At 34.0% G+C, this 20127-nt stretch overlaps 2 protein-coding genes and 1 long non-coding RNA gene across 4 annotated transcripts in view; 2 read left to right on the top strand and 1 right to left on the bottom strand.

Annotated features, from left to right (window-relative positions):
- The window catches only part of LOC126911813 (igLON family member 5-like), a 137101-nt gene that overhangs the window by 12870 nt on the left and 104104 nt on the right, over positions 1–20127 (top strand). The window lies entirely within an intron of this gene.
- LOC118280961 (ran GTPase-activating protein 1-like) overlaps positions 1–20127 on the top strand; it is a 75935-nt gene that overhangs the window by 51901 nt on the left and 3907 nt on the right. Inside the window, exon 13 of one of the 2 annotated variants that reach the window (XR_007706308.1) lies at positions 18826–18903. The exons of the other annotated variant lie outside the window; for it this stretch is intronic. The gene's annotated coding sequence lies outside the window, so the exon portion shown is untranslated. Of the gene's footprint in view, positions 1–18825; positions 18904–20127 lie in introns of those variants that run through there. 2 annotated transcript variants of the gene reach the window in all.
- Positions 10605–19180, bottom strand: LOC126911862 (uncharacterized). Its single transcript, XR_007706344.1, has 3 exons — positions 19117–19180; positions 13584–13657; positions 10605–10711 (listed from the first exon to the last, which is right to left on the bottom strand). It is a non-coding gene; the product is annotated as an uncharacterized LOC126911862 (long non-coding RNA).

Below are 20127 nucleotides of genomic sequence, written 5' to 3'. Positions count from 1 at the left end.
CTAGGTTAGAAGTTGGTGATACATTTATTGGTGATACATTAACATATGTACAAGGTACATGATTTAATGGAACAGTTGGTTCAAATATTGGCATATATGCTTTAGGTACTATAGTAGATACTGGTGAATTTATTGGAACGTTGGCCATTGGATTTAATGGTATATTAATTGGTATACAAGTTGATAGACATGGCTCTATAGATGGTGCTTTTACTAGATTATATGACGATAACGGTGGCGGCGTAAAAAGTAATGATGGGACTTCAATAGGTTGAATATTTTCTGAACCTAAACTTAATAGTTTTGAAGGTATTACGTTTATACACGGAGATGAAATAGAAGATTCAGTTTTAGGTAATAATGGTCTTAAACATGGTATGTTTGATAAAAATTGAAGGTTTTGAGCGATATTATTTTTCGTTGGTTCTAAAGTTGGTGTATTTTGAACCGGTATTTCAGTTGTATATGGTAATTTGGAAGTATATAAAGATGGGTGTGGTGATACTAAAGATAGAGATTGGACTGTAGAAGTATATGTTGGAGGATTTGGTTTAAAGGAATTTAAACCTTTTGATAGTGGTAATAGAGGCGATATTTCTATAGGAGAAACAGAAGAAGAGATGAAAGGATTTTTTATACCTGACATTGGATTTTTAACTGTATATCCAGTAGCATAAGGCTGATTTTCTTTTAGTTTAAAGGAATTTAAACCATTTGGCAGTGGTAATAGAGGCGATATTTCTATTGGAGAAACAGAAGAAGAGATGAAAGGATTTTTTATACCTGATAGAGGATTTTTAACTGTATATCCAGTAGCATAAGGCTGATATTCTTTTGGACTTATTTTGTATGGATTTGGAACATAATTGGTTACAGTTGGTTTAATATATGGTGTTGAACTAATACATGGTAGTAATGATGGAATATTTTCACATATCGGTGTTGATTTTGAAAATGGTAAATAGGGATTAGATGGTAGATCCATTGTTGATATAAGAGGAGACGATGATGGTGTCATGGAACTGTGAACAGGTTTTGAAGGCATCTGTGATATAAAATAATACTTAAATGATGGTACAGAAGGTTTATGTTCCAATGGTGTTACATTTGTAGTGAAAGATGGTATAGGTAAATATTTAGTTGGATAACACGGTGTGAATGTAGAGTGATCTGGTATACAAATTGGAATAGGACTTGATATAGGTGTAGGTGAGATTTTAAGAGCTGACAAAGCAGGAACAGTTGTTACAGGTGTAGTACAAGGAGTCAATTTTGGACTATTATAAACCATAGGAAAAGATACAAGAGTATTATCACACGGTACTGATATAACAGTACATGGAGTTCCACAAAGCGAAGGATATGAGACTTTATTTACTGGGAAATAAGGTTTAGATTCAAATGGTAAAACAGTACACGGAGAAACACTAGCCAAAGGATATGAGACTTTATTTACTGGGAAATAAGGTTTAGATTCATATGGAAGGCATGGTTGTTGTTTTATTTGTGATAAAGATATTAATGGTGTTACGTCTAAGATATTTGGAACTGATGATGGAGTTACACTTGGCGAAGGAAATGAGACTTTATTTACTGGGCAATAGGGTTTAAACGCTGATGATGGAATAGAAGTCACAGATACGGGTAAAGGTAGACATGGTTTTGTAGATGTTAAGTATTGAAGACTGTTTGGTAACGAATTAGTTAAAGCTACTGGAGAATTTGAAAATGTTTTAGACAAAGGAGTTAAAAGAGATGATTGGAATGATCCAGTAGGCAATGAAGCTATGTTTGGTGGTGAAAATGAAGATGTAGGAACACTTGGGTAAGCAGAAATGGGTGTATTTTGTATTGGTTTCATTGAATTTGATGATATAATAGGATTGTAATAAAGTGATGATGGTGAAAATGATGATAAGGGAGATGTTACAGTTTCACAAATAGGTAGTGATGGATTGACTCTGTCTATTATTGATTTGTAAGGTGTAAGCGATAATGGCTTTAATGACGGTGAAGTTAAGGTTGAAATTGGTGTAGCATAATTAAGACGAGGTATTACAGTTTCAATAGGTAAAGTGTTAAATGTATTTTGTGGAAGATTTGCTCTTAAAGATGGAGAGACAGCTTTTACAAAAGCATCTTTATTAGGAGAGGCATAAGGCAGCAAATCCTTTTCCTCCTGTATGTAATTAAGTTCTTGTGTCTCTGAAATAAATGGTTCTTCGTGATTTTTGTCAAACAAATCATTACTGTACACTAATCTATTGTCATCAGCGTTATAAACGTCTGTTTTAGCTACATTAGTTTCTATGTCCTTTTCATAAGGTTCAAAATCCTTTAAATCATATTCATCTTCAGCCTTATCAACATCTGTTTTTGCCATATTAGTCTCTATATCCTCTTCATAAGGTTCAAAATCCTTCAAATCTATTTCTGACCAGTTAAAATTGTCTGTTTTTGGTAGTGTATCTTCGTTAATAGGTTTATTCTCAATCTTGATTAGATTTAATGGAGTCAATTGAGAATTTGGTAATATTAAAGATTGTGTATCTAAGTTTTCTAAGTTATAAGGTAAAGAAGAATATTCATTAGTAAATGAAGATATATCTGACAAAGGAACTGGTTTAGATTCTGATGATGGAGTGAAAGAAGCGAGTCTAGTCTCTATCACTGGTGTATAAGGACTATATTCGCTTGAATGAGGTGCTGATGTTATGGGTGTATTTTGAGTAACAACATTGGGGAAATTAGTATTTACTATATTTGTTCTAGCAAAAGATACTGGGCTTGAAATAGGACTTTGAGTTTTATCGTAGAGAGTATAAGGCTCATATTTGCTTGAAGTTAAACGGTATATTGGATTAGGCAAATTCAAATTATTAACTCCTATAATTGGTCTAGCATAAGGCGCTGAGCTTGACATTGAAATTGGAGCATTATTATCAGTAGTATATGGTTTAAAATCGAGTGGAGCTAAATTATACATTTGATTAGGAGGATTTAGGATATTACCTCCCGGGATATTAGCTGAAGCCACTGGGCTTGCCATTGAAATAGGATTTCTATCTTCACTAACACATGGTTCAAAATCGCCGTGTGTTACACCATACATTGGTTCTTTCAGTTCAGGTATAAGATTTGCATCAAACTGAGGTACAGAGCGTGATTGTTTGTCTCTTTCTAAAAGACTTTCTATCTCATTTATAGTTTCTTTGTCTACTATAAGATTACTCTCAGTTTCTTTCATTTGAAGATTTGGCATTCTATGTTTTATATCTACTATTCCTTTAGCTTCAAAATACGATGGCATTTGTAGATTTTGATTATAAGTTATCGGATTCATACTTGAAGGTTTAATTTGGTTCATACTAGTTAAAGGTGGACCTGATTGCATTTTAAACTCTATTGGAATTGGGATAGAGTTTGAAATAGATGTAGATGATGGTGTAGCTGCGTTAGGAGCTAAAGTACTAGTAATACGTGCATCTTTTAACAGTTCAGATTTAGGTTGTTCTAAAAGAGACATTATTTCGTTGAACAGTAGAGTTTCTTTTTCATTATCAATTATTTGAGATTCTGGCTTCAAATATGGCATTGAAACTTTAGGTGTTAATAGTGTAGGTATATATTCATTTGGAGTGAAACATTTCCAATCTGATAATGGAATATTCATTGGAACGGACGGAATCTGGAAATATGGCTTATATTCTGGAATTTGTGATAATATTTTGGAAAAATCTGGTGTCATTGCTATTGGTGTTGATGAAAAAGGGGTAGCAGGAGTAATAGATGATGGTATCGCCCATTTGTTTACAGGCGAGTCCATTTGTGTGTTAAAAGATATGGGAGCTGTAGGTAAAGGTAAAGGTAGCTGTGTGTTTAATGCTTTTGGTAATTTTATACTATTAGCTATTGGCAAAGAATTAATAATAGTAGTATAGAGAGGTTTTTGATAATCAGTATTTGATAATTTTGATAAACATGGTGTGTTTGGTGAAAGAGGTAATTTTATAGATTGTATACTTGGATTCAAAGAAAGGCTTTGTGGTAGAAGTTGCAACGGTTGCTCTTTTAGCAAAGATGGAGAGTTATTTAATAAATTATTTGAAGTTAACGTTTGTAAATTTAATGGAGATACAGAGTTAAAAGTTGCTGTAGATGGTGCTAATGAAGATATAGAGTTAGATAATATTGGACATATATTCGGTACTGATGATAAACCATTACTATTTGAAATAAACGGATTGGTAACATATGCTGAAGAAGATTTCGTAGGAGGAGCGTTTATAAATACATCTGGTAATTTAGGAGCTACATTTGATGGCAAACTATTACTTATAAACGGGTTTGGAAGATACGCTGAAGAAGATTTCGTAGGAAGACTATTTATAAATACATCTGGTAAATTAGGTGCTACAGAATTAAAGGGCGATAAAGAATTTGAATAAGGCTTTGAAACAGCAAACGCATTACCTTTTAATAATGGTTGGGATTGTAATGTTAAAGTTTGATATGGTTTAACCAATGATGATGATGGTGTTGGAGTTATAGGTATTGAAACTGGTCTAGAATTAGGAATTCCAGGTAGAGATATAAAAGACTTAGATTCTAGAGCGCTAGGTAATGCATTACCAGTTAATATAGGGTTGGAATATAAAGGTAATGATTTCGGTAAGAACGAATTTGGGATGTTTTGCGCAGTTGTAGATATTGAAATTGGTCTAGAATTAGGAATTGCAGGTATAGGTATAAAATACCTAGATTCTGAAGTACTAGGTAATGCATTACCAGTTAGTACAGGGTAAGAATACATAGATGGTGGTAAAGATGAATTTTGATTAGGTAATATTGAAGGTTTATAAGGTTTAGGAGCTGGTAAATAGAGGGGAGGATACTCATTTCTTGTGTGCGGTAAGAAATTTAAATATAAAGGCTTGGGATATGAAGGGGATAATACATTACAATACGGTATACTTGGAGGATACAAAGATGGTGTTATAGGTGTAGATGGCAATAAAGGTGGCGTTGATGACGCTGTGCAAACAAAAGGTGACCCTATACCAGTAGGTGAAGGTGCATTTTTAATTGATGAGTCAAAACCAGTATTGGTATTGTAAAATGAATCTGTAGGTGTAAATCTAGATGAAACGAATTCAGGACTTTCTTGTATATTAAGACTGTCTTTTGCATTTTTGGAAACACTTATCAAATCTGAGTCTGTTAGAGAATAATCTATAGTATTTGCAGAATTTAATATAGATAATAATGCAGTTTTTAGTTTGTTTGCATCATCAAAGTATTCTAAAGGATTATCTACTACAGTAGGCGTATATTCTTTTACTGGAAGAGTATGACCTACTAAAGAATGATCTGCAAATCTATCTTCTATTAAATTGTTGGCTTTATTTCTGTCTGCTGGTAGATTTACTCTATCTCCTTCTCTGTCATTAGCTAAATAATTATTTGCGTCTAGATTTAAACCAGGACCTACTAAAGAACTGTATAGATATGTATCAGAATTTAATCTAGGTTTCATATCTATAGTATTACCTTTAAATAGACTAGCACCTATCAGAGATGTGTCTAAAATATTATCACCACTTATGTTAGGGACATTTTCTGTACTAACAAATTTTGGATATATACCAGGACCTATCAAAGAACTATCGACCTTACCTCCTATAAGATTAAGTTTAGTTTCCTTTGATACATCTAGACTAGGACCAATGAGTGAGTTATCTAGTACAGTTGCTTTGTCATTTGGGATTGCGATTCTTGATTCTTGTGTTAAAACATTTTTAGTATCATCTAGTTCATTATAAATTACTTCTGAATTATTTATTTGGACTAATTGTTCGTCTGTTGTGGGATTAGTAGCTTCAGTATCAGAATTGATATTTATAACTTCGTTTATAGCATTTGCTTTTAGTAATTTTTCTGTAACATTTATTTCTTCAACTGGACTTTCAAAATTATGATTAGAAACATTACTTTCATCTGTGTGTGTCAGTAAATCATCATCTTTAATATTTGTAGTCGACATAACTACAGTATCTTCGGGATTTTCTTCATGTTTAGTTGTATTTGATATATCTATTAATTTTACGTGCTCTACTGGTTCTAATTTCATGTTATCTTCTAAACTATTAGAATCAAGAACGGGTTCATCTATATTTACTTCTATGTTGGATATTCCAGTTACTTCTTCTATATTATTCAATGTTTTAAGTTCTTCATTTGAACCAGAGTCTAACTTGCTTATTTCATCCGTTGGTTCTACAATCTCAAAATTGCCATGCGATTCTACACCTTCAACTGTAGTGTTTAAGTCTAATTCTGTTTGTAATATGTCTGCTTCATTGACAACTGTATTTGTGTAATTAAGATTGTTTATTGGTAGTTTACCTTCATCAGTATTTACAATTGTGATTGGGTTTTCTATTTGAGATTCAGTATTGTTTGTTAAATCTACATTTATTGTATTTAGTTCATCTCCTGTTGGGAATTCATTTACCAAATCTACATTTGGTTCTAGTATTATTTCTTTATTATTTGAATTGAACTCATTATCAGTATCTATACTAAGAGAATTTACATTTGTTTCAACACTATTAAGTATATCTACATTTATAATGTTAGATACATCCTTATCAACAGGTTTTTCTACTAAATCTTCTCCTAATTTTGTTTCTAGTGTACCTTTTAATAATTCTGGTACATTTTCTTTAGCTGTATCATTAATTTCATTCATATTTGGAGCGCGATTTTCAAACATCGGTGTTGAAGATAGTGTTTCTAAACTAGGTCCTATTAAAGAACTATCTAGTGTTAGACTTGGTAACTGTAATTTTGAACCTAATAACGTAGAATCTAAAGTCGGTAATGCTATGGAATCCGTGTTTCTGTTCAAATCTGATGGTGATATAATTGAACTTGCATACGAGCTCGACAGTACATTTAAGCCAGAATTTGGACTTATAGGTATTGAGTCTATAGATGTTGCTTTAGCTGTTTTATCTAAGCTTAAACCTGGACCTACTAAAGAAGAATCTAAAGACTTCAATCTATGCAAATCAAGGTTAGCTAAAGTATTAATTTCATTTACCGTAGTCGGTAATACATTTGACTTAACCACACCTGATATTATATTACTTGGTAATTTATTTAAATCTAAATTTGGACCTGTTAGAGATGAATCTAAAGGTCTTAACAAATCTAACCTTGGACCTAAAAGAGTGGAATCTAGAGGTAATGAAACAACATTTGAAGACCCTAAAGCACCTAATGTTGACTCAACTGGTGGTTGATTGAAATTCAACTTAGAACCAATGAGAGTAGAGTCTAAAGTTGATGGTGATATTAGACCTGATGTTAAATCAACTGGTGCTTGATTTAAATTCAATCCTAAACCTATGAGAGTAGAGTCTAAAGTCGCTGAATGTGGTGATGTTAATTTGTTTTCGGCTAAGCCTGTTGCTAAGTTTAATGCTTTTGAACCTGTACCGGTGACTAAATAGCCAGACTGAGTTAGAAGCTTTATAAGAGCTTCTAGAGTTTCATTTGATAAGACATTTGCATTATTTAAATTATTTGAATTAGGTAGTAGTGTTGAAGGATTTAAGTCTAAAGGTGGACCTGTGAGAGAAGAATCCAAATTTGAGTTTGAAATAGAAGATTCATGGACGAAATTTCGACTCTCATCTTCAAATGAAGGATGAGGGCTTGTTGAAGTAGTATCTAGACGATTATATTCTGAAGAATCGAGTGCTTTGTTCGTACTAACTGATGATTTGAAAGTCGGTACCCAAGAATTGGCAGAAGTAATTGGTTTAGTAAAAGGCATAGCAGTTATATACCCAAATTTCGTAGGATCTATAGTCATATCGTCGTTTGGAGATAAATGAATGTTATAAGGACTATATTTCTTTGCAGGTTCTATAATTTTGTTTGGTATACAAAGATTGTTTAAGGGTAGATTTGAACAAATGTTTGGTTTTTGATTTTGATCTTTATAACTGAAAGGTAGACATGGTTTATATTGAGGATACCATAATGAGTTTGGTGGGAAATTGGGCTTTGTGCTAGGATAATTTAGAGGTGATATTTGTCTGGTGCTATATGGATATGAAACTGAATTTGGAGGAGTGTTTTTATTAAGTTTAGTTAAAAGATCTTTTGGAAATACACAAGATGATGATTGTTGAAATGGATTTTGAACAAGAGGACTATAATTTCTATACTTATTCAAATTGGGCAATGAATTGAAAACTGTAGCAGAATTATCTATAAAATTAGCATTATTCTTAAGCGGCATCTGAAATTGTTGGTTCAAAACAGCTGGTGGAAAAACAGAATTATAGTTTAAAACATTTGAAGGTACATTTTTGATATTTCTATCACTTTGAAATGGTTTACAAATAGTATTTGATAATGTAGTGGTCGGCATGCAAATAGTATTTGATAATGTAGTTGCACAAGGCTCGTTTGGTATGGCACATAAATTTTGTTGGGGTATTAATTGTGGAGCGTTATTTGGTAAGATCAATTCTTCTGAAGAAGAATCAATTGCATTGCATGGTTTAGAATTGGAAATAGGTAAAGATACCTGTGATAATAACAATTCTTTTAAAGAAGAATCAACTGAATTGCATGGATTAGTATTAGAAATAGGTAAAGATACTGCATTTGGTCTCATACAAGAATCAAAATTTGAATTCGTTTGGATATTTTTACAAACTTCTAAAGCATTTGGCAAAGCTTGTGATATGTCTAAATTTGGCTTTACATTAGACATTTTATTTGGATTTAGTGGCACTGGTCTATTATTACAAATATTATCAAACCTTGCATTACAATCTGGAACTGCTGCATAATATTCTTGAGCTCGTAAACCTTTTCCTTCTTGTTCAGATCTTCTGTTCTCTTCTTTTTCTCTATTTCCTTGTTGTTCTGCCTCTTCAGAAGATATTTCATGTACTTCTACTTGAGAAATGTTATTGTTATCATCCGTTATAGTGACTTTATCAATATTTTGATTGTCTTCAAGTTGTGTAAGAGTTTCTTTGTCTAAATCTTCATTAATATCAGACAATTGTTCAGTTATATTATTTTCAACTGTATTTTCATCGATATAAGGTTCAGTATCATTATTTGCTGTCTCTGTTTGTATTGAGTCATCAAATGTATTAGTTTCAGTGTTATTTAAATCTAAATAGTCAGTTGTGTTATCGTAATCAATAGTTTCATGTTCATCAAAGTCAGTTTCGTTAAGTACCGTGTAATTATTATCTATAGTATCACTTTCATGATTAGATATATCAGTATCATTAACTACAGAGTCTAAATCAACTGAATTATCATCTAACCCGTCTTTTTCTTCGTCAACGCTCTCATAATCGACATTTTTAATTTCATATTTTTCTGAATCTTCACTATTTTCATCATTTACTGTAAAAACGGTTTTCCCAGCTTCAGCTTTACTGAAAATTACGTCAGCGATCGCAGATAGTTCTCTCAAACCAATCTTGATTGGCTTATAGTTCATTTCTCTATGTTTTTCGTTGTCAAAAAGCGAAAATTCTTTGTTTTCTTCATCAACATTTATATATATTGTACGAGGATCATCTTTGTGTTTATTTTTTGGTAGAAATACTTCAAAATATTTATGTGTCTCATTGTATTTTGGATCTAATTCTATATAGTGTCTGTTTTTAGTTCTTTTATCATTAATATCTTTTATATGATGACTATCTTTACTGTGATGTGGTTTATGATGATGTGTGTTATGATGGCCATTATTTTTACCACCTACTGCTTCATTATCACTCAAACGATTATCAATCTTAACCCTTTCATCTTTAACTACATTATTGCTTATATCACCATCTCCTACAGCTTCACTCAAACGATTTTCAACCTTATCTCTTTGATTTTGAACTAAATTATTGCTTGAATCTAGTTTAGTGAGCAGCCAATGCTTATATTTCGTGAGTAGTTTGTCAAATAGTGCCTTGTTAATATCTAGTGTGCCGATGTATTCAGATTTATCTTTGTTGTGTAAATAGAAATGACATTTCATGTCGATGCCTTTAGCTTCTTTCTCTGCTTTGTGATATATTTCATATATGTTAGTGTCGGGTGATATACAGGCAATTTCTCCATTTTTGTTCTGGTTTGCGGCCTACAAAATAATGTTATATAAAATCAGAAGGTTTAAGTGTGCTTTTCCGTCATTTACAACGAAGATGTAATAACTAAGCTTTGTAACTGTGCGAAGAAGATGTGCTATGGAGATGTTGAACTTTCAGACATAAAGGGTTTGAGTATTGTCTAACGGAGATTGGGGTTTGGCGATTAGAGATTAGAGATTAGAAATTTGATATTAGATATAAGTTATTGGAGGTAGGTAATTGGAAATAGGAAATTAGATTTTGGATATTTGGAAATTGGATATTTGGTATTGGGTATTGCAGATTGGATACTGGATACTGGATACTGGATATTGGAGATAGGAGATTGGAGATTCGAGATTGGAGATTTTAAATTGTAGAATTAAAAATTTTGATGGAGGATTACGATAATTTCCAGATACAATACAGAAATAATTAATTTATACATACCTGTATATTGATGGGACTATCAAAGTATTTCTGGTGTGATGGTACTGCCCCATGGTGAGATGTCGGGGATGAGCTTGATACCGCTATTATACCTGTAACACATAATTTAAACATTCATTACTATTAAAGATAAAGATATAGCTTCGACCAGCGGCTTCGTCCGCGTTCCTGTGCGATAAAAATTAGACTATGGGTTAGTGCAGACCATAATCTACCCCTGTTCCAAACATCACGATCCCTACCACTGTTTTGTCGTGATTATGTAAATAAAATATGCACAAATTCACAAACTTTCGCATTTTTTATATAAAAAAGGAGTGCACGGTTAGCGCGGTGGCTGGGTAACCGGCTGCCGCGCAACGTGTAGCGGGTTCGATTCCCGCACCGAGCAACTCATTGTGTAATCCACAAATTGTTGTTCCGGGTCTGGGTGTCATGTGCATGTGAACTTGTATGTTTGTAAACGCACACACGACACAGGAGGAAATCCTAGAGTGGGGCAATGTTTAAAAAAGAAGATATTACTTAATATTAAAAACTAGATACATTAAAATTAAAACCAACGTGAAACAACGCTTGTGTTGTGTGAGTGAGGTTACCGGAGGCCCAATTACCCCCTTCCCCAATCTTCCCGATCCCCGATTTCCCAACAACCCTTAAATTCCTAACCCCAAAAGGCCGGCAAAGCACTTGTAACGCCTCTGGTGTTTCAAATGTCCATGCGCGGCGGCGATTGCTTACCATCAGGTGATCCGTCTGCTCGTTTACCGGCTTATACCATAAAAAAGGGTACCTATCTAGTATTTATAAATGAATGAAATTAATTACTCTCATTATAAACAGTTCTCAGGTGTTTTACAAATTCCTTGATTTCTTTTTAAACATTTGTTTTAAATAAATTTAATTAGAAATATTAATTTTGTGTCTTAAAGAGCTCGTTTCGGAGTTGCGGACTACCTAGCGGGTTTACAGAGGCTCCGGCTCGAAAAGCAGGAGTAGGAACGGGGCGGTTTTTAGTCAGTAAAAGTCTGACACTCCCTCTCACCTCGCCCAAGGTGGGAGAAGTTATTGGACGATTTTGTCACCTTAAAAAACAATTAGCTCATTTGATTGAAGTGTTACTATTGCTAAGGGGTCTTGCGTTCGATTCTCGGGTCGTGCAAAATATCTTTGACCAGTGAAGTAAGAAAAGTCAAAATTATCAATTCGACTCACATTCATTGGAATTCGACTTAAAAATGTAAAATTTTGCGAAAGACAAACTTTTTTTTACTTTTTCTGAAGTTAGCAACCATAAATACGTGTTTTGAGTATCAAATATTGAACATCACCATCAACAGCGGGTGACAGTCCACTGCTGGACTATGAGCCTCCTCTACATAAGACGGTTTGCCATAATCTCCGCAGGCAGGCGGGTTGGAGATCGCAGTGTAAAAGGTTCAGGTTTATCAGAGAGCGCTGCTGCACGGTCTATGACTAATGTGTAGTGTCTTAGTCGCGGTATATGACACCCGCGGGAAGAGTAGGGTGGTGATATAAAAATCGTAGATTTATCCCGTCCCTAATTTCCATAATTCTCAAATTCTTATCACTTTATGCCTATGTGGGGTAACGCACTTGTAAATCCTCTAACGTTTCGGGTGTCCGGTGTTCTGGTGCTTACCATCAGGTGATCCGTCAGTTCGTTTACCTATACCAATCTTTTTCTGGTCAAGGACCACTTCTATAATAAGGGTAGATGACTAATTTTTATTTCAATGTCTGTCTTGTAGATTATTTTAAAACATTAGACACGTATTTTTTATTTTCTTACGGATACAAATACTTTCGAAGATATATCGATTTTAAATATCGCGTGACGTCACTTCTAGGTACGTTGCTCATGATGGAGAGTCCGTCTGTGACTCGAAACTAGTAGAGCTTTTCTCCATTAATGTACGTGTAAACCGTGATTTTTAGTTAATTTAGTATGTCTCACAATAGTTATTATTAAAATATAGGTATTAGTCTTGTATCTTTTTTTCGCAGACCATTTTATGTTTTCTGCGGACCACTAGTGGTTGAGAACCACTGGCCTACACCATAAAAAATCTAAAAATAAATGTTTATTTTATCTTTTCATATCAATTAAAACATATTAAATTATTGTAATTACTATTATAATATTATGATACGGACTGTTAGTCTTCATTTTAATAACGATTTTAAATAATAAAATAGGTATATTATCTTAGTTGCATACTAATGGTTGGCTTCTGCTTTCCAAGAGTATTAATTATTATCATCGTCTCCGGTAACCTCACCCACACAACGCTGTGTTGTTTCACGTCGGTTTTCTGTGAGGCCGTGGTATCACTCCGGTCGAGCCGAGCATGGGTGTCTCACACTTAAAATTATGTTAGTATCTTACTAATATTATAAATGCGAAAGTTTGTGTATTTGTTTGTGTGTTTGCTACTCAATTACTTACGTCAAAACAACTGAAGGGACCGTGATGAAATTTGGAACACATAGGCTACTTTTTATCCGCGCATATGCGAACTAAAAGTATCTGCCGCGGCTTTAATGGGAGGTAGTGTTGTTTGAACATTACAATAGTGAAGACATTTCGTACCGCGGACCAGTTAACTCAATTTGAGAACATAAAGAAGTTAAATAAACATTGACTCTACTCTGCATAAAGTGGTTCACAAATACACACGATGCGACAGAGACAGTGAAAGAGATAGCAATAATCTTTCATAACAAACCCATACGTAGATACTCTGTATAAAAAAGTACTCATAATCAATAATTTACATTCTTTTTTATGTTAAATGGGCCGACGTTTGGCCGCTACCTCGCCATTCACTATTGTAATGTTCAAACACAACACTACCTCCCATTAAAGACGTGGCAGATACTTTTAGAACACCTTACATATTTGTATGTTATATAGGTATATACTTATATATATTTACTTACATAATAAAATAGAAGCTAAGCTCACAGTGGACGTTATCATTTCGTGCGCAGCATTGATCTAGCGTGTATCTTACCTGAAACAAAAATACCAACTCACTACATAGTATAAAATAAAGTCGCTTTCTCTGTCCCTATGTCCCTTCGTACGCTTAAATCTTTAAAACTACGCAACGGATCTTGATGCGGTTTTTTTAAAAATTGGCAAAGCCGTTTCGGAGGAGCACGGTAACTAGTAACGGTAAAAGCCTTGAACACAGGCGCAAGGTTGCAAGCCTTTCCGTTTTTTTTTTTTTTAGAAAAAACTTTGCCCCACACTAGGATTTTCTCCTGTGTCGTGGGTGCACATGACACCCAGACCCGAAACAACAATTTGTGGATCACATAAAGAGTTGCTCCGTGCGGGAATCGAACCCGCTACCCGTTGCGCGGCAGCCAGTTGCCCAGCCACGGCACCAACCGTGCAGTCGGATTCGTTTTACCGGATACATTTCGGATAGTGTGCGGGGGAATTGCACAACTTGATTCCTCCTAGTCCTTTCCATCATCGAACCACAAGACAATCGGCAAGGCGTCACCGCTTCATGGTAAATATCCCATCCACTCGCACGAAGCGCTTCGCTTCAAGCTTCCTTGTGCTAACTAGGGAGTGGAACTCCTTGCCGGAGTCTGTGTTTCCTGATGGGTATAACTTGGGTGTCTTCAAGGCCCGAGTGAATAGGTTGCTTATGGACAGACGTGCTCCATCGTAGGCCGCATCATCACTTACCATCAGGCGAGATAGCGGCCAAACTTCGACCCATTAAATGTAAAAAAAACTAACATTGTGCCATGGATATTTTATACCTATATTAGATAACATTGCAATACATACGTCAGGCAGCTACCGATGAAGCAAGCTACTGCGTTAAAAGTGTGAACTATGCAAAATAGATTAAATGGTTGTTGATGATTATATTTCAACAATACTAATGTTTTAAGCTGACTATATTTTCTGATTTGCGTAAAAAAACTATCGTAGATTGGATGTTAAAGCGCTTGCCTGCCAAGCATGAAAGTGCAGCTTTGATTCCAAACAATGTAACCAAGAATTGTATTGTGAACCTGATTGAAAAAGTGTAACCTATGGAGTTTCTTGCTCGTTCTTCTCCATAGGAATCTACACTTTGGAACGAGCAAATAGACCAACTAGAGGACTGACCGACAGACAGACAAATGTCAGTCTTTAAATATCTTTTGTTTAATTTAAAAAAAAACGTGACTTATTTATCAATATATGATTTGACTTTGACTTTGGATGTGTTTTGATCGGATTAAGTTTTAAATCTTATTACACTGCGATCTCCAACCCGCCTGCCTGCGGAGATTACGGCAAACCCTCTTATGTAGAGGAGGCTCGTAGTCCAGCAGTGGACTGTCTCCCGCTGTTGACGTTGTTGATGATTAGTATTTATAAATAAATAAATATAACTAAATCCTATATTTTTATAATAACTATCGTGAGACATACTAAATTAACTTAAAAATCACGGTTTACTCACGTACATTAATGGAAAGAAGTTGCCTGCGCGACGTTGCCGCGTCTGCGCACGCTGCTCATGATGAAGAGTCCGTCTGTGACTCGAAACTAGTAGAGCTTTTCTCCATTAAAGTTCGCGAGTAAACTATGATTCTTCACTACATAGTATAAAACAGTCGCTTTTTCTGTCCCTATGTCCCTTTGTACGCTTAAATCTTTGAAACTACGCAACGGATTTTGATGCGGTTTTTTTTAATAGATAGAGTGATTCAAGAGGAATGTTTATATGTATAATACATGCGTAATATGTCACCATTGCACCCATGCGAAGCTGGGGCGGGTCGCTAGTCTATACATATAATAAAATCGTAGAAAAGTGCTGTCTGTACATTGAAAATAAAAATAAAAAAAATAGCAGGGGTTATTGTTATGTCGATGTCGAACCCAAAAATGTAATTAACTTTTTTTTTGTCTGTTTGTCTGTTTGTCTGTTTGTCTGTTTGTCTGTTTGTCTGTTTGTCTGTTTGTCTGTTTGTCTGTTCGTCTGTGCGCGCTAATCTCAGAAACGGCTGATCCGAGTTGGATGCGGTTTTCACGAATATATTGTGGGATGCTTAAATTTACATTTAGTGTTTGTTTCATGTCAATCGGTTCATAAATAAAAAAGTTATGTCAAATTAAAGAATCACGTCGAACATTCTATGCTTATACCATTAATCTCCGCAACTATTTGACGGATTTGGTTGAAATTTGGTACAGATATAGTTTAGAACCTTAGAAAGGACATAGATATATTTTTATTTCAAAAATCAAAAAATTAAATAAAAATAAAAATAAAATAAAAATAAAATAAAATAAAATAAAATAAAATAAAATAAAATAAAATAAAATAAAATAAAATAAAATAAAATAAAATAAAATAAAAATAAAATAAAAATAAAATAAAAATAAAAATAAAATAAAAATAAAATAAAAATAAAATAAAAATAAAATAAAAATAAAATAAAAATAAAATAAAAATAAAATAAAAATAAAATAAAAATAAAATAAAAATAAAATAAAATAAAAATAATATAAAAATAAAATAAAAATAAAAATAAAAATAAAAATAAAAATAAAAATAAAATAAAAATAAAATAAAAATAAAAATAAAAATAAAAATAAAAATAAAAATAAAAATAAAAATAAAAATAAAATAAAAATAAAAATAAAATAAAAATAAAAATAAAATAAAAATAAAAATAAAATAAAAATAAAAATAAAATAAAAATAAAAATAAAATAAAAATAAAAATAAAATAAAATAAAATAAAAATAAAAATAAAAATAAAATAAAATAAAATAAAATAAAAAATAAATTTATTCCGGACATACAGCGCCATCTATTGTTCAATTTCGTACTTATAGTACGGAATTGAACAATGTCGGGCTGTTCCTATACTCCGTAGATAGATGGCGTTGATCGCGCAATGGTGTAATTACAATTGTTCAGTTCATGTTATTGTTTTAATTCATTGGAAATTTGTTTTTACAAAATAGTAAAAAGCAATGAAAAATATAACATATAACAACTTTTAGTACAAAGAAAACGCTCTAACGGAGTATAGATAATTCTATGTCGATCGTTACACGACTTCGGTTCATGTTATTGTTTTAATTCATCGAAAAAAGTTAACAAATAGTAAAAAGGTATGAAAAAAATTATATCAATATAATTAAACTTTTAGTACAAAGAAAATGCCCGAACGGAGTATAAATAAATAATCCAAGTTGTCTTTATCCTCGATAGATGGCGTTGGGATCGAAATAGATTGCGCTATGGTTTTGTTACAATTATTTGGTTGGGTATCGGCCGAGCGCTTCGGTACTATTGTAGAAAATGTGTATTATCAGTCGTATGATTATTTGTCTGTAGTGGTCCTGCTGTTTCGTATATTCTAAATTGGTTTCGTTGTATTTGTCAATTAATAAGTTTATTTATTGGGTTTTCCTGGTTTTCTGGTTAAACTATTTAACGTAGGTTTAGTTTGATATCGATTATTAGTAGTTACTGTAGTTAGTTTTTTTTAATAAAATTGTAAGTCTAATTTATAAATTAATTAGATTAGATTTAAGTCGTTTCTTTTAAATTATTTAGTTTAAGCTTGGTTATTATAGCATAAAGGATAGGTTCTAATATAATTTCTTTTTTAATTGTTATAAATTCGTAATTCGTAGCTTTCTTTAGTTTTAAGTTAGTTTTCATCTTAAGTTCGGAAAGATTATAATATTTCTTTAGTTTAAGTCCGTTTTTAAACTATTTTTTCAATGCCCTAAGTGAGTATACATCTATTAAATTCAAACGCAGAGCTCATTATGTTGATTTTTGAAGAGTTCCCTGGAATATCTTCCACATCTCATTTTTGAAAAGATCCCGCGAGATCGGGAACTCATCATCATCATCATCAGCCTATAGCTATGGGAACTATGTGGTTAAAACCAAAAATTTGCCGGAAGTCACTATTCCACGCGAACGAAGTCGCGGGCAAAAGCTAGTTAGTAAATAAATGTAACCTACCTCCGTTTTCTCAAATTTTGAAGGTTTTTTTTTAATATTAGCCACTTGAAAACGTCCACATTTTAGAAAATCTATAATATAAATGAAATCAAGTGCAAATAAATTGGAACCAATCAATTCGTTATGGTGGAAAAATTATGATAAAACCATCAGTTTCCTATAAACATGTTTTTTTTTACTTCAAAACTAGAAATTTTATAGAAAACTTGTCTTGGAGTGTGAGCAAATAGAATGATTGAAATAAACGCCACATAGAAAGGCTGATTTTCCACCAGAGATGTGCTATGTAGCTATGCTACGAAGATGTAATAACTAAGCTGTGAAACTATGTGACCGTTTCCACTAATACTAAGTTATGTAGCTGTGCGAGGAAGATGCGCAGCTCGAGTATGCGATGTATCGATAGTAGGGAAGCCATCCATAGCACATATGGAGTTTATTTCTCATTTTTTTCCATCCGAAGTTACACTTTGAAACAAGCACCTAGCTTCACTGATGGACAGACTGACAGACTATTTATTTCTTTACTTAGTGACGTTTGAAAAGTACCTCTTTATGGTTTAACTGAGAGAGCCATGCTTCGGCACGAGAGTCGGCCCGACCGGAGTGATACCACGACCTCATAGAAAACCGACGTGAAACAACGCTTGCTGGAGGTTACTGGAGGCCCAATAAACCCCCTTCCCAATCCCCGATTTCCTAACAACCCTTAAATTCCTAACCCCCCAAAAGATCTACAACGCACTTGTAGCACCTCTGGTGTTTTGAGTGTCCATTGGTGTTGTCGATTGCTTACCATCAGATGATCCGTCTGCTCGTTTACCAGCTTATTTTTTTTTTTTTTTTTTTTTTTTTTTTTTTTTAAAAAAAACGTTGCCCCACACTAGGATTTTCTCCTGTGTCGTGGGTGCGTTTACAAACATACAAGTTCACATACACATGACACCCAGACCCGAAACAACAATTTATGGATCACACAAAGTGTTGCTCCGTGCGGGAATCGAACCCGCTACACGTTGCGCGGCAGCCAGTTGCCCAGCCACCGCGCCAACCGTGCAGTCGATATATATACCATAAAACAAATGCTTTAACTTTGACTATGACTCCTCCCGGCTAATGATGATGACACACACAACGTCACGCCTTTTATCCCCAAAGGGGTAGACAGAGGTGCACTTTACGGCACGTAATGCCGCTATACAATGTACACCCACTTTTCACCATTTGTGTTATAAGTCCCATGTAATAGGGGACGAGCCTATTGCCATATACTGAACACAATTCCAGACTCATATATCTTGCTGCCACCGACGAAATTTTCGAAAAACCGAAAAAAGCAATAATACTTTGCCCGATACTTTGTCTCCGAGACCCCTTGTCCGGCAGTCGCACTTGCTACCACTCGACCAACGAGGCAGTTATGATGATGCTGATGAAGATTATATTTTTTTTTAATTTTACCTGTGGTCTATGAACACACTAGACTGCTTTGCTAACATTACACGAAACGACTGACAAACTTACTAATACGTAGATACTTACAACATATTTTTAATATGTATATACTTAAAATAATATAATAATATAACTATTTTCTCTTAAAAATATGTTTAAGTTACTACTGAATGAGAATTAGTTTGGTTCTGCACAGTATAATTTTTTTTATGAAACACGCCGGTAATCGAGCTGACGTATTATCTGATGGTAAGCAATCGCCGCCGCCCATGGACACTTGAAACACCAGAGGCGTTACAAGTGCGTTGCCGGCTTTTTGGGAGTTAGGAATTTAAGGGTTGTTGTTCGGGAATCGGGGATGGGGAAGATTGGGAAGGGGGGAATTGGGCCTCCGGTAACCTCACTCACACAACGCAAGCGTTGTTTCACGTCGGTTTTCTGCTCGGCCGTGGTATCACTCCGGTCGAGCCGGCCCATTCGTGCCGAAGCATGGTTCTCCCACACTTGTCTATCTATTGTAATCTATTTTTGTTATTAGATCATCAGCCAATGAAAAAAAAATAAATAAGAAAATAAATAATCTTCAGCTTCCTCAAAGAGTCATCAGACCACCACAGATGGGGCCCAGTAGGACTAATGCCTGATCCGGAGCTGCGGACTACCTAGCGGGCTTACCGGGGCTCCGGCTCGACAAGCAGGAGTAGGAACGGGGTGGTTTTTAGTCAGTAAGAGTCTGACACTCCCTCTCGCCTCGCCCAAGGCGGGAGAAGTCAATGGATGATTTTCCCCCCTCAAAAAAAAACCTTCCTGACGACAGATCGATCTGATATTTGGTACACACTCTTAATCTCGATGGCCATACAATATAATGTAATTGTTTCCACAACTACCTCCATTATGGATATCTAACGAAAGGGCTTGATTGGTAGAATAGAGCTCATTGAAACCGTTTTTTAACATATTTTTTTAATGAATAAGTTGTACCTACCAATTTAGAAAGCAAATGTTATAATAAAA

The sequence above is a fragment of the Spodoptera frugiperda genome, chromosome 19 (genome assembly GCF_023101765.2).
Source record: "Spodoptera frugiperda isolate SF20-4 chromosome 19, AGI-APGP_CSIRO_Sfru_2.0, whole genome shotgun sequence".
Taxonomy (NCBI): Eukaryota; Metazoa; Arthropoda; class Insecta; order Lepidoptera; family Noctuidae; genus Spodoptera; species Spodoptera frugiperda.
Note: the sequence above shows the minus strand (reverse complement) of the source record. Positions and strands in the feature narration are given on the sequence as shown.